Source organism: Pan paniscus, chromosome 7, assembly GCF_029289425.2.
Source record: "Pan paniscus chromosome 7, NHGRI_mPanPan1-v2.0_pri, whole genome shotgun sequence".
Classification (NCBI taxonomy): Eukaryota; Metazoa; Chordata; class Mammalia; order Primates; family Hominidae; genus Pan; species Pan paniscus.
In genome coordinates this window covers 15,822,421-15,840,091 of record NC_073256.2, presented here as the reverse complement: position 1 = coordinate 15,840,091, position 17,671 = coordinate 15,822,421, and the positions used below count along the sequence as shown (strand labels likewise).

The following is a 17,671-nucleotide window of genomic DNA, read 5'->3' as shown; positions in this document are numbered from 1 at the left end:
AGAGACCCCGGCCCCTCACCTCCCTTGCCTCCCTCCTCATCTGCCTGTGTCTCTTCTCTCCCCTGCCTCCCTCCTCATCTGCCTGTGTCTCTTCTTCTCTGTTCTGTTTCTGGCTACATGGAAATATATTTTTACATATGGAGGAAGCTTTCAAAGACCTACCTACTTAAAAAAATCAACCTATTTTTGAGAATAAAGGGTACAGGGCTGTGAAAATCCATGGCTCTGCCAAAGCCTCGCAGGTGGAGCAGGCGGCCCATCTGCATAAATGCAAAATCCACGGCACCACTGCCTCACGTATTCACCGCAGAGGCCATCAGACACTGGGATTTTAGTCATTGATTTCCCGCGTGTTCGAAGACATGTGGGAGAAGACCATGGCAGGGGATACACAAACAGTTTTACAAATTATCAACTTCCAGAGCCGGAAGTGTCCATGGAGATGTGTGTTATTTACAGGAAAGGGCGGATGGGGCGCCAGGGATTCTCAATGCCAATGCCAAGCCCGCTGGGTCCTTCTTCAACTCCCACAGTCCTCCCTGCCTTTCTGCCTCACCGCATTTCCACCTCTCCGCCGCCTCAGCCCCACTAACTCCAGGCTTAAGAGCCTAGCTGTAGGGCGGCCTTCCCGCGTCTGCAATGTTTTGCTTTCAAATTCCCAAACACTGGTTTCAGTAACTTATACACAAGACAACGTAAAACCTTGCGAGTCTGAAATGCACAAATAAATCAAAGCTCATTAGTAAGAAAACATCCATTTGTGATGGGTATTTTTGTGTTATTTACCTAATAAAACATAAAAAACATAAATCACCTGTCTTTCATAATGCTAGATTTGAATCAGATTAGATCGCAAGAAGAAACAGCCCCTATTTTTAAGAGTTGAGTTGTTTTCATCTGCATGATATAATTCAAAATAAGTGGTTACATGGCATTCAAACACAATCTAGGAATATTTATTATAAATATAGTACCTACAATTGGTTGAAAAACAAGCATCATGCTATCATAGGAAATTCCATTTCACATAATGAAACTCATTTTTTCCATAAAAAAAATTTGATCAAGATCCAGGTATTTGTCTGGGATGCAGTAGAATTTCGATTCCAAAGCTCTAACCATAATGTTCTGGAGGCTGGAAGTTCCAGGTGGAGAATGACAATGAAATATCTTACAGGGAGATTTTTACAACCCTGATGGTGTAATAGATTATGCGTGGAGGAAGCTGTAAGTATCTCGTTTTGTCATTGCAAGGCCATGCACACTAGCGGGGAAATATTTAAAGTCAACCTTGGGAAAATGGTCCGAGTCTGCCAGAGAAGTCAGAGGTCTTATGGAATGCAAAGACATGACAGGATTCAAAGAACTAGAAATACAGACCCTGAACGAGGAGGTGCTGGACAGTCAGAGACGAGGGAGACGATGCCTCCTCCGTGTGGGGCAGAGCAGGTGCTGGACAGTCAGCGATGAGGGGGACGATGCCTCCTTGGTATAGAGGCAGAGCCTTCTGAGGGCAGCCTCAGCAACTGGAATGGGAATCATGCCTGAAACCCGGAGCCTGGGGTTCCGGGCCCCGCTCAGCCATCCTGCAGACTGGCTTCTACCCACTAAAACGAGATGATTTGATGGGAAAAATGAAAACACCACACAGGGGCTGTGTGTGGCATTTCAGATGATAGCAATGACACCGATGGTTATTATCTGTATTTCAAAAGATAGTGAAAATCATATGTTGCTTAGGATCAAAAACACAGATTAGCTAAAATGCAGGTTTCCTGTTTTCAGCTGCTTGGCTTTCTTAAGCAGCTTAGTGCAGGAACACAGCTAGATTATAAAATGGTGAGAATATTCAATTCACAATTACATATCATGAATGGTAGAAAACAAACAGAAAAGTATATTTGATGAGTAATAAAAATAGAAACATAGGAAAACATTAGCCAAGTCATGGTGGCTAAATGTAGCTTACTTAAGTGGCCCAGCTTCTCAAACATACAGTCTGAGGAGAAGCCCTTGGCAGCAACGTTCTAGGCCCTGGACTCAGCTCTGAGGTCCCTGAGAGAGAAGTCTGGGCCACAGGTAACCCTTCTGGAAGTGGAAAGCCTTCAGGAAGCAGAAACCCTGGAGCCGCTTCCAGGCTCTTCTCTTTGGCGAGCTCCTTAGCCCATGGTCCTCTCCCTGCTGACTCAGTTTCTGTCTTCAGAATGGAAACCAAGGACTATGCTCTATGTATGCTATGAGGATTGAACCAGTCAATACACAGACAGCATTTACATTAGCACCTGACATTTTTATTGGCGTTAAACTCTTGGGAAACGATGGGCATGAGAAAGGTTCACGGTGCCAGGACAGTGCTGTTTGCTCTGCATCCAGGGAAAATGAAGGGCTGCATTTTTTTTAAGAATACCACGCTCTCACTTCCTCCAAAAACAGGCAAGGAAAAGAAGGTCACTGCCTGCTCTGGGGAGCAACCTGAATGCGTGCTGTCAATCAGAACATGTTCTTTGTTTCAGAAGAAAGAAGATTCTTCTGAAAAATAAAATAATCTTTAGGCAAACAGGAAAGAATACTGAGGAAAAGGTGAGGTTAATCCTTGACATTATTAATGAATATTGACAAATGTACAAACTGCTGAAGTTTTATTCCTAAAGGGAGTCAGGAGGGTGGTGAGAGAAAGGCAGGGAGAGACACCTAGGAACTGGAGGAGGAGAAAAAGAGGTTGTGTATAGAGAAAAAAAGGGAAAAAGAGGTTGTGCATAGAACTATTTCTTTTTTTCCCTTAGGAATAAAGGAAAGATATTTTCCCTTAGGAATAAAGGAAAGATAAATTATACATTATTTGAATGGCCTTCTCAGGTTTATAATGTATCATTTTTCCAGGTTTTAGACCAAACATCTGACACTGTAATGATTTTTCCTTTTAGAATCTCCAAAGCTAACAGGCAGCTTTCTATGATATGTGTGCTTGGAAAATACTATGAGGAACCTCCTTGTTTACTGGAAAACACTGGGCTTGGACTCACTAGGTCCTGGTGTCTCATTCTGACCGGGTGGAGGCTGTACCTACTAAGTCTCAGTTGTTACTTCGGCAAATTTAAATATTATCACCCGCCTCATGGGAACTGAGAAGTGAAACATAAAAGAACCACCATGTGAGTTTATAGTAATAAAAAACATTTTTCATTATTCTTTGCTTTACATTTTAGAATGCAAAAGCCATTAGTAACTAAAATTTCTATAAAAGTTGATTAATGGGGATGCCTTTTGGTTCATAATTTACAAAATTGTCAAAGGCGATCATTCAAAGCTTCTGAGCGAAACTTATTCTCTGAACTGTGAGATAGTTTTGACAGAAAGATTTGCATAGTTATTTTCAAATACGTTTGAATATTTAGTGCCCCCAACCCAGTTTGTATAAAAGCTTTGAAGGCATAGAATTATGCTGAGTTTAACTGTATCTCCTGATCACCCTCTATCTGGCGGAACTAAGCCAAAGCTCCTGTTGTGTGATGTTCTTAAGAGCTGGTATCACACTCACCCCAGACCTCCTATGATTCCATTTAGAGCCTAACAAATCTTCACCATCAAATACGAGGGTAGCTACTGGTCAGGAGAAATGAGAGAAATGGTATTTTCAAGACTGAATCAAACTGAAAAAGACAGCTCCCAGAAAAGAAAGAAAAAAAAAGAAAAAGGAAGAGGAAGGGAGGGAGGAAATGAGAGGGAAAGAGGGAGGAAGAAAGGGAGTATAGCTTCTACTTTATCAACTACAAAATTCTTCAAAAAGAAGTATCAGTTCTACCTTGTTGTAAAAACCAATACGTATTTTTGAGAGACCTACACATAGTAAACAGGAAAAATGTACATAAATCACCAAAGGGAAACAAGTTTACTATGACAAAACTGTTTACGATAAAAGAAAAAGGATTTTCTTAATTGCGATTCAACGTATTGTGGGACCCAAAATGTGATCTTTCTCTACGTTCCCCTCAGGTCTGGATGGCAGTAACAGAGCTCGCAGGAATCCTCCTCAGCTGCACATTTAAACAGCCCATTGATAAAGACCAGCCCATCCTAGGGAAAGCCATCTACAATCTCATGTGTCGCCAGTGACTCAGAGGTTCTTTCAGCCCTGACCAGAGGATCCAACTGGCAGAACCTGTGCGTGTCATGAAAACTCTGTCTTCATGGACAGAAGAGGAGAAACAGGGTCACCCAGTGATGTCCCATTTCATTCTTCTATGAAATGAGAGTCTGCTGTGGAACCGAATGATCCCTAAAGCCATAAACAAGACCGGAACCTGATGGTAACCGTAGTAACACCAGTCCACATCTGGCTCAAAGTTCACCTAAGGGAGTGCAATCTCTGGCTCAATGGCTTGGGGCATTACCACGAGGGGCAATTGCACTCAATCCCTAGGAGGGTCTGTCTCCCATTAAATGAAATTCTGAGCAAATGGCCAAAATAGGATAGATGTTCATGGATTCTAAAGGAACAAGGATGGAAGGTTATAAGTTCTGAAGAGACAAGGATGTGTTCTCATGAATTCTAAAGGAATGAGGATGAGAGGCCACAGGTTCTAAGGGGACAAGGATAGGTGGTCATGGGTTCAGGAAAGATGAAGAGGGGTGGTTGTGGGTTCTAAAGGGACAAGGATGGGTGGTCATGGGTTCAGGAAAGATGAGGTTGGGTGGTCAGGGGTTCTGAAGACATGAGGATCGGCGATCAGGCGTTCTGAAGGGATGAAGATGGGTGGTCATGGGTTCTGAAGGTAAGAGGATGGGAGGTCATGGGTTCTAATGGGAAGAAGATGGGTGGTCATGAGTTCTGAAGGAACAAGGATAGGTGGTAATGGATTCTGGAGGAACAAGGATGGGAGGTCATGGGTTCCAGAGAGACGAGGATAGGAGGTCATGGGTTCTGAAGGGATGAGGATGGGTGGTCAGGGGTTCTAAAGGGATAAGGATGGGAGGTCATGGGTTCTGAAGGGAAGAGGATGGGTGGTCAGGGTTTCTAAAGGGATAAGGATGGCAGGTCATGGGTTCTAACTGGGTGAGGACGGGTGGTCATGGGTTCCGAAGGGATGAGGATGGGTGGTCATGGGTTCTAACTGGACGAGGATGGGAGGTCATGGGTTCTGAAGGGAAGAGGATGGGTGGTCAGGGTTTCTAAAGGGATAAGGATGGCAGTCATGGGTTCTAACTGGGCGAGGACGGGTGGTCATGGGTTCTGAAGGGACGAGGATGGGTGGTCAGGGGTTCTAAAGGGATAAGGATGGGAGGTCGTGGGTTCTGAAGCGACGAGGATGGGTGGTCATGGGTTCTAACTGGATGAGGATGGGAGGTCATGGGATCTGAAGGAATGAGGATGGGTGATCAGGGGTTCTAACTGGATGAGGATGGGAGGTCATGGGATCTGAAGGAATGAGGATGGGTGATCAGGGGTTCTAACTGGATGAGGATGGGTGGTCATGGGTTCTGAAGGGACGAGGATGGGTGGTCATGGGTTCTAACTGGATGAGGATGGGAGGTCATGGGTTGTGAAGGAATGAGGATGGGTGGTCATGGGTTCTGAAGGGACAAGGATGGGTGGTCATGGGTTCTAACTGGACGAGGATGGGAGACCAGGGGTTCTGAAGGGACTAGGATGGGACTAGAATGACTAGTTTCTAAATAAATTAGGATGGGTGTTCATGGGTTCTGCAAGGTCTAGAATGGGTGGTAACGGATTCTAAAGATACCAGGATAGGCATCATGGCATCCAAAGGACTAGGGTTTATAGTCATGAGTTCTGAAGGAATGAGGATGGGTGGTCATGGGTCCTAATGGACAAGGATGGGTGGTCATCGGTTCTGAGGGGATGAAGATGGGTAGCTGGGTAGCTGTGGGTTCTGAAGGATGGGTGGCTGTGGGCTATGAAAGTAGTAGAAAGGTGGTTATGGTTTCTGAAGGGTCTAGAATGGGCAGTCATGGATTCTTAGGATACCAGCAAAGCTGTCATGGTATCTGAAGGACTAGGGTTAGTGTTCACAAATTCTGAAGGGGTGCCCCTTCGTATTGTTCTCATTCAGACACATGTTGGCTGGAATGAAGATGCCTAATGAGTGTGGTTTGAGCTTCTCAAGCCTTGGCCCTGACTGCTGCTTGACCCCTCCATGTCTGGGTGTGAGCCACAGAAGCAGCTGCATGGAGGATGGCTCTCTTCCTCCTCCCATAAATGAAGGGGCTGAACCCTTAGCCTAACTCTCAGTAGGGTTATGTCCACAGACCCAACGGTGGTGAAATGGGACCTGCAAAGATGTTTGAATTTCCAACTTAGCTAAGATGTAGTAGGGATTTTCCTGTTTTTGTTATAAGTTGCTGCCTGACACAGGGTTTCGCCAGCAGACTCATTTTTCAGCCCAGCCCTAAAAGTGCTGAGCCCCACTTTTCATCTTAGCCATTTCCTATAGCAGCCTTCCAGAAAGGGTCTTCCCAACTACAAGGAAACTTTTCTAGTGAGCAGTCCCTAAAGTAGAATAAGCTAGGGTGCTGGACCCCATTCACTGTATTTTATTTAAAATCATGGTGCCAACCACTCTCCTAAGTCAAGGTAGGGTCAACTGTGACTCTCACAGCTTGTACCCTCTCACAACTCTAGAGGCAGCTGTGGTCCAACTTCAAGGTGAAATTCCCCATTGGATATAAAAAGTTTGACAGTCCCCGGGGATACTTAAATTCAAAGTTGAGTGGCGAAGCCTCTCACACATGCTATCACTTGAAGCTCACCTGTTCACATGAGGAAACAGCGTGTGTGCTGTGGTGGGACCAGTTCCAGGCACGGCACCCAGAAGCCTCAGGCTGCTCAGCATCTCTCAGCTACTGCCCCTGCTACCCCTATCTGCTGAACAAGAGCAGCAGGGCTGAACTGCGAGAAGCAATGGGCCTTGTGCTCATTTATGAACTGATGAGTACAGAAGTTAAGCAATGTTCTTGGTGTCATGGAATAAAACCAGCACTCACATGACACACTGCAGTAGATGCCTCCCATGTAAGAGCATGGGGAGGCAACTGGAGCTTCTTTCTAGCTAAACACGCTTGACACTAAAATATTTTGCAGATGAATTAACGAGCTTACATTATGTCAACTATGGCCTGAAATAAAAGTAGTCCTACAAAAGATTCCAAACCTACTTAAAATTTACGTCTTATTCTGCAAATTGCATGCCTTAAGTGCGGGAAGGATGTGGCATTTATGCCATGTCAGTGCAAAATAATATGGGCCAAATTGCAAGTCAGTACTTAAATGGGAAAAAATCACTTATCAATTGAAAATAGAATCGGTTATAAAGTAGTAGGAAAATAGTTAATGGTAAAGTTGTCTATGAAGTATTTATATGAAGTAATTATACAGTCACTTGAATGGTTCTCCACAGTTATGCTTAAATAAAATGATATTGAACATCAACCAATAAATTATTCTATGTAAGCATAATGCTACGTCTCACAAAATAACACTCACCTAGTCCCATAAATTTAAACTTAACTATAGGCGTTGGTGTCATTTCAAGGAAACAAATTATTTTGAAAAATTTTATCATTCCAGGAAGTACAGCCATGAAGAACTCACCCAAGGTCGTTTTCCATCATTTAATTTAGTTCAGATTCAAAAACGGTCCCACCACATAGAACATGTATATTTATCTCCAAGTTCTTTCGGTTCTCATAGCAGAGTGTCATGATCTTGAAGGTTGCTCTAAACACTGACAAAATGCCCTCAGTACAGGGGCCGTCTGCAGTTCCTCCTAGACTTCTGTTTGGGAGGCAGAATTCCATTTCTACTGATTAAAAAGTAAGCAGTAGCAGCAGCATCAGCCCCATTCGTTTCCATTCGCACAGTTTAGCTTCTTTTCCTGATGCTGCTTTTGGATTATAATGAAGACATTTGTCCCAGTGCAGAAGTTTTGCCCTGAAAATAAATTAGGCTTTTCTTGGCAGCTAAAATGAGCACTTTACACCAGGTGGGCTCTTTTCACTGTCCTCAGTCACGTAAGGAACTGAACAAAGACAATGTAATGCAGTTTCGAAAGCCTTCAACGCATTCTCAGTCTCTGCTCACACACTAGGGGGTCAAGAGCTGCAGATGCTGGAATCAGCACCAGAGTGAAGCTGAAGAAGTTCCCCGAGCTCACATCCTACTTACGTAAGGGACTTCAGAATCTCCAGACATGGCCTATTTAAAGTGTAATGAATGCATTTTAGAAAAAGCCATTAAAGCACTTTCTGAACTGCAGTTAATTTCCCCACTCCGCCCGCTCCTCTGTCAACTGACATGCAATGCTTTTGGGAGGTGAGGTACAGCATTCAGGTCAAAACCACTTAAGACCAAATGAATCTATACAACTTTTGAAAGCATATCAATATTAACGAATTTGCTTTATAATTTCATTCGAACTATTCCATCTGGAAAACGGTATGTACTCATTAACTTTTAATTTAAAATGCTTTTTCCGTGTTTGAATTGCTGATACTTTTGTCTGATTTTCTTAAAAAGAAAAAAAAAAACTTTCAAAAGCCTAAGTGTGAACCAGTGCTGCCCACTGTGAAAGGGGGAGGCTCTGAGCCCAAGTGAGTGTCAAGAATGCGCGGGTGATTCTGTGTGCCTGCTCTCCTGGGGGAGCCCCCTGGGGGTGTCTTACAAACAGTCCTCGCCTGAAGAACAGCCGCCTCCCCCTCCTCTCTACTGCCCTCCCCTCACTCCGGCAACCACAGGGTAAGAATGAAAAGGCCATCTCAGTTCAGACTTGCTCTACTCAGCATCCATCCCACCCTCAGTCCTGGTTTCTAAGCTTCTTCCCACGTGAGCCTGTTTCTTCTCTCTAAATCTGAGGGGCAGGAATGAAAAGGCCGTCTTGGTTCAGGCTTGTCCTACACAGCGTCCACCCAACCCTCAGTCCTCGTTTCTAAGCATCTTCCCACCGTGAGCCTGTTTCTTCTCTCTGAATCTGACACTTGATCACCCATAACCCACCACACATTTCTAACCTTTGGCTTCAATTTCTTGGTCAAAGAAGACCGTGCATCATCACCGCATCCCCAGCATGACGTCCCCAGTGTGGCACCTCTGAGTGGTGGGATGTGTCTGCACACCTGCCCAGGGTTGTGCCATCAGCCTAAGAGAGGGCACAGCCCCGTGGCACCCGCTTGGCACTGTGCTTCGTCCACAGGCTCACCTCAAGAAGACAGGTCAAACAGACGGTGTTGGGTTTTCCAAGACAGGTCAAAGAGAAGGTGTTGGGTTTTCCAAAACCTCTTCTTGATGCTGGGTCCCAAGGAGATGAAATGGCTGTAGCAAATTTTAAAAACCCATAAAGCTTTGGGATCCTGCAGAGAAGCACAGGGTTCATCTGAGGACTGCACATTGGGTTTATTTTTCAGCTTTCTTTTGGCAGAAGCGATCCTGGGATCTCCCTTCCGCAGAGGAAGCCAGTAGCTGTTGGCTGCGGAAGAGGTTTTGCTTTGGTTTCTGTCTTCCCATCAACTGTGTTCAGACTCAGAGTCAACTAATTTTTATTCAGTTCTTCGTGTTCCAGATACTGTAATGAATATTTTCTTTTTTTTTTTTTTCTCTTTTTTTTGAGACAGGGTTTTGCCCTGTCACCTAGGCTGGAATGCAGTGGCACAATCACAGCTCACTGTAGCCTTGACCTCCTGAACTCAGGCAATCCTTCCACCTCTGAGAGCCTCCTGAGTTAGCTGGGACTACAGGCATGCCACCACGTGTGGCTAACTGTTTTTATTTTTTGTAGAGATGGGGTTTTGCCATGTTGCCCAGGCTGGTCTCAAATGCCTGGGCTCAGGCAATTCACTCACACTGGCCTCCCTAAGTGCAGGGATTGTAATTACTGGATATTTTCAAATATATTATCTGCCCCATTCTCAATGTGAGGTGAATACTGTCACCCTCACCTTACAGATAAAGAAACTGAAGAAATAAGAAAACCTTCAATGCCTCTTGTAAGGTTATCTAGCACCAAATTGTAGAATTTAAATCCAAACCCAGGTTTTCTGACCCCAAGTCTTCCGGGCATCAACCCCTCACTCTTCATCCAGGCTGTGGCTGAGACACAGCTGGTGCTTTGGAAGGTGGTCGGTAACCCTTAGTCACTTGACAATACAGAAAACCAAGAGCATGTCAGAACCCAGATGAACGGGGAAGGCCTCCTCCCTTCTCACACGGAAGGCCAGTGCGGGTGTCCCCAGCTGACGCCTGCGCACCCCATGGAGATGGGATTGTGTACCGCATTAAGGCCAAGATCTCCAAAACCACAGACCCCCACCAGGCCCACACCCCCAGCTTTCCAAGAACCCCTGGAAAGTCCTCCCAAGTGACTGTCACTGGGCACGTCTGACAGAGTGAATGGCTCCCACGGTGCTGTCTGCTGGGATCATTTCCTGGGCACTGATGTCTATGAGTGATGCTCTCATGCCTTCTAGAAGATTCCAGGCCCATTATGTCCCATCACTGAGCAAAGGACAACAACGTTCCATACACCTGGCACAGTCCCCTGTGTGTGGTAGGGATAAATGACTGACTACAAGAAGAGCCCAAATGAGATCATCTCAACAAATTTGAAAACTGTCATTTGTGCCTTAAAATGAGTGTGGCTGACCACTGACGTGAATTCTCATGCCAAAGCACCAGCTGTAACTCTACACAGCCGGTGGTCTCAGCACTGGGGATCCCTGGCAGCACAGACACTTCACAGCTACACCTCTGTCCTCTGAATTGTTTGATTTTACCACTGCCTGCAAGAAGGATCCCTAAAGATGCCACCACTGTATTTAGGTCATTTAAATTTCTACAGCATCTATGGTGTGGTAGGCACTGTCTTACGCACTTTACATACACAAACTCAGAATCTTCACAATATTTTTATAAAGTAGTTATTACTACTCCAATTTTCAGATGAAAAGTTATTCTCCATGGTTAAGAAACATGCCCAGTAAAGGGTTCAATTCAACAAGAAGGCCTAACTATTCTAAATATATATGCATCCAACACAGGAGCACCTGGATTCATAAAGCAGGGCTTAGAGACCTTCAAAGAGACAAAGACTCCCACACAATAATAGTGGAAGACGTCAACATTGCACTGACAGTGTTAGACAGATCACTGAGAGAGAATTAATGAAGATATTCAGGATCTGAACTCCACATCGGACCAAATGCATATGACAGACCTCTATAGAACACTCTACCCCAAAACAACAGAATATACATTCTTCTTATTGCCACATGGCACACACTCTAAAACAGACCAAATAATTGAACATAATCCTCAGGCAAATGCTAAAGAACCGAAACCACGCCAAATACAATCTTGGACCACAGCACAATAAAAGTAGAAGTTAAGACTCAGAAAATCACTCAAAACCATGAAATTACATGGAAATTACACAACATCCTCCTGAATGACTTTGGGTAAATAATGAAATTAAGGCAGAAATCAAGAAGTTCTTTGAAACTGATAAGAACAAAGAAAGAGCATACCAGAATCTCTGGGACACAGCTAAGGCAGTGTTAAGAGGAAAATTCGTAGCACTAAATGCCACATCAAAAAGTTGGAAAGATCTCAAATTAACAACCTAACATCACAATTAAAAGAATTGGAGAAGCAAGAACAAATCAACTCCAAAGCTAGCAGAAGACAAGAAATAACCAAAAGCAGAGCTGAAGAAAATCAAGACACGAAAAACCATTGAAAAAATCAATGAATCTAGGAGTTCATTTTTTGAAAAAAATTTAGTAAGACAGGCTGCTAGCTGGACTAATAAAGAAGAAAAGAGAGGAGGCCCAAATAAATACAATTAGAAATGACAAAGAGAATGTTACCACTGACCCCACAGAAATAAAAATAACCACCAAAAACTACTATGAACACCTCTATGCACACAATCTAGAAAACCTAGAAGAGATGGATAAATTCCTGGACACTTACACCCTCCCAAGACTGAACCAGGAAGAAGCTGATTCCTTGAGCAGACCAATAACAAGCTCTGAAATTGAATCAGTAATGAATAGTTTATCAACCAAAAAAAAGCCCAGGACAGATGAATTCACAGCTGAATTCTACCAGATGTATAAAGAAGAGCTGGTACTATTTTCTACTAAACCTATTTTAAAAAACTGAAAAGGAGGGACTCCTCCCCTACTCATTCTATGAGGCCAGCATCATCCTGATACCAAAACCTGGCAGAGACACAACAAAAAAAGAAAACTTCAGGCCAAAATCCTTGATGAACATCGATGAAAAAAATCCTCAGCAAAATTCTTGCAAACCAAATCCAACAGCATATCAAAAAGCTAATCCACCACAATCAAGTAGGCTTCATCTCCTGGATGCAAGGTTGGTTCAACATACACAAATCAATCAATGTGATTCATCACATAAACAGAACTAAAGACAAAAACCATATGATTGTCTCAATAGATGCAGAAAAGGCTTTTAATAAAATCCAATACCTCTTCATTTTAAAAACTCTCAATATACTAGGCATTGAAGGAACATACCTCAAAATAATAAGAGCCATCTATGACATCCCCACAGCCAGCATCATACTGAATAGGTAAAAGCTGGAAGAATTCCCCTTGAAAAGTAGCACAAGACAAGGACGCCGTCTCTCACTAGTCCCATTCAACATAGTATTGGAAGTTCTGGCCAGGGCAATCAGGCAATAGAAAAAATAAAGGGCATCCAAGCAGAAAGAGAGGAAGTCAAAGTACCTCTGTTTGTAGATGACACGATTCTATATCTAGAAAACCCCAGTCTTCACTCAAAAGCTCTCTCAGCTGATAAACAACTTAACCAGAGTTGCAGGATACAAAATCAATGTACAAAAATCACTAGCATTCTTACACACCAAAAACAGCCAAGCTGAGAGCTAAATCAGGAAGGTAATTACATTCACAACTGCCACAAAAAGAATAAAATACCTAGGAATGCAGCTGACAAGGGAGGTTAAAGATCTCTTCAATGAGAATTACAAAATGCTCCTCAAAGAAATCTGAGAATGCACAAGTGGAAAAATATCCCAGGCTCATGGATAGAAAGCATCAATTTAATTAAAATGGCCATACTGCCCAAAGCAATTTATAGAGTCAATGCTATTCCTATCAAAATACCAATGACATTCTTTACAGAACTAGAAAAAAACTATTGTAAAATTCATATGGAACCAAAAAAGAGCCCAAATATCCAAGGCCATCATAAGCAAAAAGAACAAAGCTGGAGGCATCATATTATCCAACTTTGAATGATACTACAGGGCTACAGTAACAAACAGCATGACACTGGTACAAAAACAGACACACAGACCAATGGAACAGAATAGACAGCCCAAAAATAAGCTTTCACACCTACAACCATCTGATCTTAGACAAAGCTGACAAAAAAGATCAATGGGGAAAAGACTCCCTAGTCAACAAAGGGTGCTGGGATAACTGGCTAGTCATACATAGAAGATTGAAGCTGGACCCCTTCCTTATACCATGTACAAAAAGCAACTCTAGATGGATTAAAGACTTAAATGTAAAACCCAAAATTATAAAAACCCTGGGAGACAACCTAGGCAATATCATCCTGAATGAGCAAAGATTTCATGATTCATGCAATTTCTACAACAAAAGGAGAAATTGACAAATGGGATACAATTAAACTTAAGAACCTCTGTAGAGCAAAAGAAACTATCATCAGAGCAAACAGACAAACTACTAGAATGGGAGAAAATATTTGCAAACTATGCATCTGACAAAGGTCTCATATCCAGTATCTATAAGGAACTGAAACAAATTTACAAGAGAAAAACAACCCTATTAAAAAGTGGGCAAAGGACGGCCGGGCGCGGTGGCTCACGCCTGTAATCCCAGCACTTTGGAAGGCTGAAGCAGGTGGATCATGAGGTGAGGAGATCAAGACCATCCTGGCTAACATGGTGAAACCCTGTCTCTAATAAAAATACAAAAAATTAGCTGGGTGTAGTGGTGGATGCCTGTAGTCCCAGCTAATCGGGAGGCTGAGTCAGGAGTATGGCATGAACCCGGGAGGTGGAGCTTGCAGTGAGCCAAGATTACGCCACTGCACTTCAGCCTGGGCAACAGAGCAAGACTCTGTCTCAAAAAAAAAAAAAAATGGGCAAAGGACATGAACACACTTTTTAAAAGAAGACACTTTTTAAAAGAAGGCCAAGAAGCATATGAAAAAACTTAAATATCATTTATCATTAGAGAAATGCAAAGCAAAACCACAATGAGATATCATCTCACACCAGTCAGAATGGCCATCATTAAAAAGTCAAAAAATAACAGATGCTGGTGAGGTTGTGGAGAAAAAGGAACACTTATACACTGTCGGTGGGAGTGTAAAGTAGTTCAACCCCTGTGGAAAGCAGTGTGTGGTGATTCCTCAAAGAGTTAGAAGCAGAGCTACCATTCGACCCAGCAATCCTATTAGCGGGTATATATCCAGAGGAATATAAATCATTCTACCATAAAGACACATGACCGTGAATGCTCACTGCAGCACTATTCACAAAAGCAAAGACAGGGAATCAACTTAAATGCCCAGCAATGACAGACTGAATATAGAGAATGTGGTACATCTATACCGTGGAATACTATACAGCCATAAAAAGAATAAGACCCATGACCTCTGCAGGAACATGGATGGAGCTGGAGGCCATTATCTTTAGCAAACTAACCCAGGAAGAGAAAAACAAATACTGCATGTTCTCACTTACAAGTGGGATCTAAATAATGAGAACACATGGACACACAGAGGGGAACAACACACTCTGGGGTCTATCAGAGAGTGGCATATGGGAGGGGGGAGGGGACCATGAAATATAACTATTGAGTAGCGGGCTTAATTAAACCTGGGTGATGAAATAACCTGTACAATAAATCTCTGTGACATGAGTTAACCTAAGTAAGAAGCCTTCACATGTACCCTGGAACCAAAGATAAAAGTTAAAAAAGAAAAAAAAGAAACACACCCAAGGTCACACAGAAAATGGGGACTGGAACGTGAACCCAGGGAGTCTGGCCTGAAAATCCACAGCCTTCAGCACACACAGTGTTGGGTCTTCCGGGAACTGAGGGAAGATGATTTCTGCCATCACTCTGGGAGCGCCAACAGGAAACTAGGCAAGTCGGACACTAAGCCACCTCTCTCCATGTTTTCTTTGTATTTAATTTATTTTCTGTAGCTTGGCCATCTTTGCATTTCCAGCCCTGCCATGAGTGATGTTCTGGACTCTGTGAGGCTGAGGAAGGCCTGGGCAGAAAGCAGCCCCGGAGTCGGGCACTGTGGCGTGCAGGTGGCACATGTGTGTGGAGCATGTGTTCCAGCAAGCACAAGGAGAGGCTGCTCAAACCCATGTGTGACCTTCGGCTGGCAGATGCATCTGACTTAGCCAGCCAAGGAACCAACCCTCACACTCCCTGACCCCAAGCCCCCAAAAGCACCATCCACAGGGAAGGGCCCTACAGACAGGGGTAGCTGAGCCCTGCACCAGGCACAGAGGGTGTGTGGGGTCCCGGGGGTCCTCACACCTGAGACACAGGTCAGGGCTGTGCAGGATGAATATAGACAGCTGTATGTGAGAGAGAGGGTCTGTAAGAACAGCGCTGCTGCAGGGCTGCGGGACACTCAACATCTCTCTCAAAAAAAAAAAAAGGCTATAAATCTTCCCTGAAAATGGAAAGCAGTTATTTGCAGATGATTGGGTTTGTCATTGTTTTCCCCTAATTTCAGGGGCAATGTGTCACTGCTGGCTCTCTCACATGCCAGATGCAGACACACTGAAGACCCATGCACACTTCACAGGCACGTGCACACCTCACCCACCCTATGCACACCTCACAGATACAGTACACATCACAGGCACGTGCACACCTCACAGACCCAGCACATGTCACAGACCCGTGCACACCTCACAGACCCAGCACATGTCACAGACCTGTGCACACCTCACAGATCCAGCACACTCCATAAGCACATGCACATATCACAGACCCAGACCCAGCACGTCACAGACCCGTGCACACCTCACAGATTCAGCACGTCACAGACCCATGCACACCTCACAGACCCGTGCACACCTCACAGATACAGTACACATCACAAGCACGTGCACACCTCACAGACCCAGCACGTGTCACAGACCCATGCACACCTCTCAGACCCGTGCACACCTCACAGATCCAGCACACTCCATAAGCACATGCACACATCACAGACCCAGACCGAGCACATGTCACAGACCCGTGCACACCTCACAGACCCAGCACGTGTCACAGACCCATGCACACCCCACAGACCCAGCACGTGTCACAGACCCGTGCACACCCCACAGACCCAGCACGTGTCACAGACCCATGCACACCTCTCAGACCCATGCACACCTCTCAGACCCATGCACACCTCACAGATACAGTACACATCACAGGCACGTGCACACCTCACAGACCCAGCACATGTCACAGACCCGTGCACACCTCACAGACCCAGCAGGTGTCACAGACCCATGCGCACCTCTCCGACCCGTGCACACCTCACAGACCCAGCACGTCACAGACCCATGCACACCTCACAGACCCGTGCACACCTCACAGACCCAGCACGTGTTACAGACCCATGCACACCTCACAGACCTGTGCACACCTCACAGATACAGTACACATCACAGGCATGTGCACACCTCACAGACCCAACACGTCACAGACCCGTGCACACCTCACAGACCCAGCACGTGTCACAGACCCATGCACACCTCACAGACCCGTGCACACCTCACAGATACAGTACACATCACAGGCACGTGCACACCTCACAGACCCAGCACATGTCACAGACCCGTGCACACCTCACAGACCCAGCACATGTCACAGACCTGTGCACACCTCACAGATCCAGCACACTCCATAAGCACATGCACATATCACAGACCCAGACCCAGCACGTCACAGACCCGTGCACACCTCACAGATTCAGCACATCACAGACCCATGCACACCTCACAGACCCGTGCACACCTCACAGATACAGTACACATCACAAGCACGTGCACACCTCACAGACCCAGCACGTGTCACAGACCCATGCACACCTCTCAGACCCATGCACACCTCACAGATCCAGCACACTTCATAAGCACATGCACACATCACAGACCCAGACCGAGCACATGTCACAGACCCGTGCACACCTCACAGACCCAGCACGTGTCACAGACCCGTGCACACCCCACAGACCCAGCACGTGTCACAGACCCGTGCACACCCCACAGACCCAGCATGTGTCACAGACCCATGCACACCTCTCAGACCCATGCACACCTCTCAGACCCATGCACACCTCACAGATACAGTACACATCACAGGCACGTGCACACGTCACAGACCCAGCACATGTCACAGACACGTGCACACCTCACAGACCCAGCACGTGTCACAGACCCATGCGCACCTCTCCGACCCGTGCACACCTCACAGACCCAGCACATGTCACAGACCCATGCACACCTCACAGACCCGTGCACACCTCACAGATACAGTACACATCACAGGCACGTGCACACCTCACAGACCCAGCACGTGTCACAGACCCATGCACACCTCACAGACCCGTGCA

The 17,671-nt window shown here is 45.1% G+C and overlaps 1 protein-coding gene across 9 annotated transcripts in view; it reads right to left on the bottom strand.

Moving 5' to 3' along the window:
* Window positions 1-17,671, bottom strand: part of DLGAP2 (DLG associated protein 2) — a 1,001,683-nt gene that overhangs the window by 582,093 nt on the left and 401,919 nt on the right. The window lies entirely within an intron of this gene.